A 7,477-nucleotide genomic window follows, 5' to 3' on the forward strand; every position below is an offset into this window, starting at 1 on the left:
TCGGAGACGGACCGGCGCGCCCGCGCGCACCCGCCTCCCCGCCCCGAACCCCGCGCTCCGAGCTGTTCCCCTGAGAACGTCCCGAGAGCCGCGGGGCGCCCTCCTCCCTCCGAGCAGGGCCCGCACTTGCCGCGTGATGCCGGCCGCCCAGCGTGACCCCAGCAGCGGCGCAGCCGAGGGCGAGCTACAAAAGGGCCATTCTGTGCCCGGGCGCTACAAAGGGGCAGTCAGTGCGGATCCGGCCCAGGGGACATGCGTGGCAACTTCGCTGGACCCCACCCGGCCCGGGGCCAGCCAGACTGCAGCCTACGGCGCCGGGGTCTGTTTATGTCAACTGAGTTGTTTGACGTATGCAAAGTAATTATGCCGAAACAAATATTTGGCCCTCCATATTTCAGGACACCGTGCTAAGTATGATCAAATGCCAGGCCTCACCCTCAGGCCTGCTTTTGTGCTCTGCCCCAGCTTGAGGGCTCTGTCACCTGCTGCTGAAGTCACTCTCAAGAAGCCCCTGAGGTGCTCGGCTGCTTCGGCAGCACATATACTAAAAGAGGCCCCTGGGTTCCACCCCGAGGGACAGATGACTGTCCTGGATGCACTCTGGGCGAGAAGAGAAACAGAAATTTGAAATCTTTTTGCTTCCCAGTTCCCAGGACAGAAGGAAAAAGTGCGTGGGCCTCTGGTCACAGAAAACAGCCCAGATACATGGACGTGGCTGTCTCACTCAGTTCAAGGACACGCGGGCCACTTTACCAGAGTGGGCTCCAGAGCGCCTCAGTGTGGAGCGGGCCACAGGGGCGCTGTGCCGCCCGCCAGGCCCAGGCCCTCTCTTCCCGTGCCCGGGCAACCTGGCGAAGGCAGACCCAGCTTGGGCGGTAGGAGGGCCCTCTGCCGCGGCCAGTCTGTCCTCAGGCGTGAAGGCTGGGGACAGCCCATCCCCCCAGCCCCGTCCGGCACAGCGCTCTCCTCTCTGCAGCACCTCACAGCCCTGTAGTTGCCCTTTTAAGTGCAGAGCACCTCAACTTGCATTTTTGCTCCAGGCAGAGGCCTCAGAGCTTGCAGCTCTGCAGGGAGTGACAGGTTTCCTACCAAGGCAGAGGGAACCTCCTGGATGCCTTGGAGAACTCCACGCAGAGAAGTGATGTCACCCCGTCCCTGCACCCGGTCTCACCTCTCTGCCACTGGGTTCCTAGCACCCGGGAGAGTCAGAGGCCTCAATTTGTTTTCTGATAATGGAATGATGAGGACAGGCCTGTGAGAGTTCATTCACACCAAGGCGAGGACGTGCAGGTCTGTTCAAGAAAGACATGGAAATCACAGAAAAGATTTATGAAGAACAGACAATACGCTAACCACCCATCTCCCCCCCAACCCCCGCAACCCAGAAAGTGTCTCAAGTTCTGAAAAAGAAGCCACAGCCAACTGGGCGGGTAGAAGAAAATGTAAGTACAACACAATGAGCTAACTGAGGAGACAGAAAAGAAGACCGGTATTGGATATGAACTCTGACAGAACTAGGTACCACTGATGGGAAAACACGTTTTGAGATCCTACCCAATTCTTTCTCATAGTAAACTGCTCTAGGGGAAGGAAAGTTTTTAGTGGTCATTAAAAAACATAATTACTCCTGGAAAATATTTTTTCACTGATCTAGGCTTTATGTGCTTTAAATATATATATATATATATGCTAAAATGGTCTCTTTAAAGCAGTGCACTTATCTTGCATGTGCTAAAATTTAATTTAGATTTGGCTGAGAGACCCAGATATCTTCTCTGAGAAGGCGACAGATGCATTTTCATGTCAGACCCTAGACAAGGCTTTCAGGATGCAAAGCTTTAAAGATCCAGAAGCAGAAGTCGTGTGCTGATTCTTTAACTTTCTGTAGCCAAGACACCAAAATGCGTGTCTTGATGGAGAACGAGCTGTAGGTGTGGAAACCACCTCTCATCCTCGTTTCCCACAGACTTCTTCTTCACCCTCCATACTACTCCTAGTTGTTCCTGAACCCAAGCGGGGGTCAAAATCTTGTGCACCTTCATCACGCTGTCGTGAAAGACCTCTTGTTTAACATTTCCCCAAATCAAAGACTGTTTCATCAGATCATCAACAGTAACGCAGGCCAACTTCTATTTATTTATAATGATAATAAATATTATTTATTTATAAATCATGTGGATAAAAGACATTGTCAAAAACCAGATAAATATTGCAGCAATCATTGCTCTAAAATTTATTATTTCAAATCTCATCTTGTAGAACATGTTTTATTTATTTATTTTTTTCACTTAGGGCATATGTGCCTTAGAGTATGACTCAGTATCCTGATTGTTAAAAACCATCTGGCCCCATTTGATAGCTCCGTTTCCCCCTGGAATGCTGAGTTTTTCATATATTTGCTAGCTTCACAATATTTAAATCAAAGCTAATATTTGACACACATACTTTGGAAAGGGGATGGCATAGCTATGTAGTGAAAGGCATTAGGATGTTTATTCTGGAGAAGTTAAAGGAAATTAGAATGGATATCCAAGAGGGGATCTTCACGGGCCTGGGCTGTACTTAGTACATTGCTGTGGTGGGTACCACTAGAAAAACCACTGCAGGAAGATTTGGATGTCATTAGGAGAAGACTGCTGATTATGGCTTATGCCAGGATGGTCTGACTCAGCCAGGAGTTAGATGATCTATCTGGGGTGTTAGAAGGGAGTTTTCTAAAAAGAATAGTGAAATTTTGTATCTCTAAGGAAATTCCTCCAAAGCCAAGCTCTCTGATCTCAGGAGCTGTTTGCAATATGAATTCATGAGTGCTTGGCCCTTGGGCTACACCATCACAACACTGCAGGCGCCGTCTTGATGTCTGTGTTTTCCCTCTGCGGGGACAGAGCAAGACTTGCTGAGGTCTTTAGCTAAGGAGATAATTTTCAATCGTTTCAAGATTTTTTTCCTTAGAAAGCAAATCAACTGCCAAATGTTAAACTGTTACTCAAAGAATTCCAGCTAACTCCACATAAGAAACTGTCTCTCCATGTAGGAGTATTTTAGGGCTTGTGATATTTCCTTTATCTGCTAACTACCTCTGAGGGTATAGGCAGCAACTCTTAAATTGGAGACAACAGTGATAATTAGCATTTATTGAGCCAAACTAGCCCTTTATATACTCTCTCATTTAATCCTCATAGTAGCACTATGAGCTATAATTTGTTTTAAATATGAGGAATTGGAAAAGGTAAAGTAATTATTAACGTGGTAGAAGTCGAATTTGAGCACAGGGCTGAGTCCAAAGCCAGTGTTCCTTCCGTTGTTCTGTGTTGCTTTCCAACACATCTTACTCTGGACAGGAGTCCTCCCACCCAGTTCTCAATCCTTATGGGCAAGAATCCATGGCCAAGTTATTGAGATTTGGAAAGAAGATGGGTTGCTACCCAAGTTGGTGAACCTCCAATGGCAGAATGCCTGGCTTGTACCAGTTGGTGCAATGATTTTCCATTGCTTCTGTTTTCTGAGCAAGGATCTCCTCCATGGATATTTTACATCATATAGGCAATACTTATACAGAGGCAGCCCCAAAGATTTAATAGTTATGAAAGGACTTAAGTATACCTTTAGCAAACTAACTTGCAGATGCATAACAGTGGGAGAAGTCAGAATATGTTTTAAGATGGAAATCATAAGAAGGCAATGAAAAGTGTGTGAGTTCTAATCAGGCTATAATCACGCTTGAGCTGATGAAAGAATATAGAACCTATGCTACAGAACAAGGTGGCTAAGAGCACAGAACATACAGGAATGGGAAGAAAATGAATTCATGAGACAGTACGCTAGGGAGGCAGGGAATCCATATGAAAAAACAGAACGGCTTGAGTTACCACAATGCCTGAGAAGAGGAATTCATAAAAGATGCTTTGTTTTTCCCAGCAACTTATTCTCCCTCCATAAACTTAGTCCTTCTGTGATTATTCTTGCCACCATCTACCAAGATATAAAGCTTTGTAAGCTTGACAAAACCCATGTCCATTGTGTTTATATACTTTAAGTAATTGGAATTTTTTCTGACCACACAAGTCAAATTACTTACTAATTATAGATTTATAAAATAGAATTCAAAACAGAAATCACCTCAGAGGCAAGGTTATTAGCTAAATCTTTTTTTTTGGTTTTTCTCCGGTACCGGGAACCGAACTCACGACCTTGCGCTTGCCAGGCAGGCCCTTTGCAGCTGAGCTAAATCCCCAGCCCCGGTTATTAGCTAAATCTGAGGGAACTAAGGATTTATGAGAAAGGCTTGTATTTCTAGTTTTTAAAAAATATTTACAGTAAACATTGATTAAATTTGTACAAAAAAATCCAGTGAAGTGCTTTTCACCTTGAAAAGTTGAAATGCTTTAGAGTACTCTAAGAACTATGATCATTTTAAGGCGTTCTTGGGTGGGTTTAGCTCCTAACCCCTCCTGTGGCTTCCTTTTCAGGTCCTTCTTGGACATTCAGTGAGATATTTTAGACAGTATGAATATTTCACTGTTTGCCTTTCTTCTATTTGAATCATGCAACAGAGAATTGGAATTCTTGGTTTAAAGGGGCAACTGATGGATGGTCCGTGTTCTAAAAGAAAGCAGGTGGATGAGGTCTTCAGGCCCTCTGACTGGCTTCCCAGGGTCCTGAACAATCTTTCCAATTTCATACTGAATGACCGTCTCAGTTTAAAAGAAGAACTTCCAGTTAAAGATAATTATTTCAAACTTATCAGATATTGAAATGAAAATTCTTTCCCAGCAGGGTGGTTTGCTCTGTTCCAAAGGGAGATCAGTTCCTGGGAAATTGCTGCTGTATCTGATTTGAAACGCTCTAGATTTCACATACAAGAAGTTCAACATACTTAGTCTCTGGTCAACATCCCAGACTCCTGCCCGCTTTATCTAAGAACGGAGATTGATTTTCAAAGTCTAATTTAATGAAAGTAATCAGAAAAGACCAAATCTAACTTGGGTAAGTTACAGAATACATCCTTACTACATCTAATACATCCTTAGGACAATTGTATTATCCCACCGCTGGGTTCCATGGGAATAAATGGGTTGCTCTTTCATCAAAAGAAAAACTTCAGAGGGATTGTTCTGCAGTTGGTGTTAGTTATCTTCTCTTTTCTAAGAGCAATATTAAAATCCATATCCCATCACCCTTCTATGGGACCAAGTTAAAGATAAGGCAGGGGTGGGGGATAGAAACAGGGGAAACGAACATTACTCAGATTAAATTACCTACAGAAAAAGATCAGAAAACCTCAGAAAACAAATAATATATATATGTATATACAGAGATGAAGTAATGACTTCTTAGCAATACACCATTGGTGGAGAAAAATCTATACACCACATCTGATCATAAGAAGTAACCCAACTATGATTCATCCTTGTAGAACTGCAATGGCTGGAATATTTGTGACCCCAAATCCTTATGTTGAAACTCTATTCCCTAATGTATTTGGTGATGACTATGCCAGGAGAGGGGAACCCTCATGATGGGATTGGTGCCCTTAGGCGAGGATGCGTGAGAGCTTGCTTCCCTTCTTCCTTTGTCCATCTTGTGAGGACACAGCTTTCTTTGCCATCTGCAGACCAGGAAGAGGACCCTCATAGAGCTCAAGTTTGCTGCCACTCTGATCTCAGATGTCCCTCTCTCCAAAACAGCAAGAAATACATAAACTTTTCTAGTTTAAGCCCCCTGCCCAGGTTATGGTATGTTTGTCACAGCAGCCTGAGCTAAGATAAAGGCTGACTCTTTTATTTTGTGAATACTTTTGAATAAATTCTGTCTTCCAATATTGTCACCTTCAAAGACAAACAAAAAGTGCTATGGCAGCCATGATTTATTTGTACAACTTTAAGGCTATTAATATTTTTCCCATAAAGCCTCCTGTGTAACAGTCCTACCCCTGAAAATCATCTTCTCTGAGGCATCCAGCTAATATGCTGTATTTCCGCCCAAACAAGTTAGGCCCAGGGGGAGTTGCCAGGTAGATTAAATTAACCCAAGTCTCCAGAGGGAAAAGCACATAATATCATGGAGTAGCCGATCCCAGTTCACAATGCCCAAACACTTCCTCAAATGTAATGGGATAGAAAATGCAGATGTCTTTACTATTTGCTTTAAGAGGCCTATTTCTCCACTGTTCCAACCTCAGATCATTTCTAATGTTAGTCACCTGGTGCTCAGAGAAACTGAGACGATCAGACCCTGATCTCCCACAATGCTGTTAGAGTGCTTGCTGCTTCTAGTGAGACAGTCTCTTCTATCCATCCCTTCACCACCCCGGGCTGCAGACATGAGAACATACAGCAAAGCTGTGTCTCATATATTAAGTGATATCTATAATTTAAACATTTCATTTGTATTTTGGCCCAGGGATTTTCTATGTAGATGATCATTTCCAGTCTGAATTTTTTTTCCCTTTCTACTCCTTAGATCATTTTTTTTCTTATAGGCTATAACTGAACAGAAGTAACAATTGAAGCATTTTTTCTGTTTCTGATTTTCAAAGAAATATTTCTGTTTTACTATTTAGTATACAGCGTTTGCTATAGGATATAGCAACATTTCTTTTTAATCAGATTAAGGAAGCTCCCTTCTATTCATTGTTTTCCAGGATACTTTTTCATGAATGGGTGATTCATTTTTCAATGCTTTTTTCCATCTGTTGAGCTGCTCAAATGGTCTCTCTAGTTTGATCTGTTGATGTGATAGTTTTTAAATGCTAAACTGATTTTCATTTTTAACATAAACAAAACTTGGTTATAATTATTTTTAATAAATTGCAAAATTTATTAAACCCATGGTAGTTTTGAATTGTGTTTATGAGTGGTACCAGCTTATAACTTGAAACAGTTCCGATCATTTTTAATGCTATAGTAGTAGCATTTTAGTTCATAAAAATGAATAAGAAAACTATTTACTTTAGTAATTGAGCTGAAATGGGAAAATCTGTTTTACAAAAGTTCATCAGACCTCACCAAAAAGAAAAAAGGGAAAAAAGGGGTCTGGGAGATTTCTTTTTAAATTCCTTCATGTATTTAAGTTTATACTTCATGAGATAATTTTGGAAATTTATGTTTTCTACATATTAGCCATTTTCTCTAAGTTTTACAATTTATCAACACTTTAAAATTTTGTTCTCTTATATTTTAAATAACTGCTATATATGTTTCTTTTTTCCTTTCCTAACATTAATTTCTTTTCTACAAGCGTTCTTTATGTTATGTTCTTTGTTCTGGATTTAAACTTCTTCTGCTGTTAGCACATCCTCGAATTAACCTTTCTGCCACAATCTAAGTGGTAAACCCAGTCTTTGTCTAACTGTGACTTTATCTGACCTTCTTTCTTTTAAAAAAATTATGGAAAAAAGGTAAAACAAAATTTCATAACAAAATAATGGGAGAATAACAACAGTTAACACATTGCAGGGCTGGGGATTTAGCTCAGC

General features: G+C 41.8%; 1 protein-coding gene across 2 annotated transcripts in view; it reads right to left on the minus strand.

The window, feature by feature from the left end:
• The window catches only part of LOC102003714 (chromosome unknown open reading frame, human C2orf88), a 50,016-nt gene that overhangs the window by 22,469 nt on the left and 20,070 nt on the right, over positions 1 to 7,477 (minus strand). Inside the window, exon 2 of one of the 2 annotated variants that reach the window (XM_005373308.2) lies at positions 1,172 to 1,292. The exons of the other annotated variant lie outside the window; for it this stretch is intronic. The gene's annotated coding sequence lies outside the window, so the exon portion shown is untranslated. The remainder of the gene's footprint in view (positions 1 to 1,171; positions 1,293 to 7,477) is intronic. 2 annotated transcript variants of the gene reach the window in all.

Source organism: Chinchilla lanigera, unplaced genomic scaffold (assembly GCF_000276665.1).
Source record: "Chinchilla lanigera isolate Chin_1 unplaced genomic scaffold, ChiLan1.0 scaffold00002, whole genome shotgun sequence".
Classification (NCBI taxonomy): Eukaryota; Metazoa; Chordata; class Mammalia; order Rodentia; family Chinchillidae; genus Chinchilla; species Chinchilla lanigera.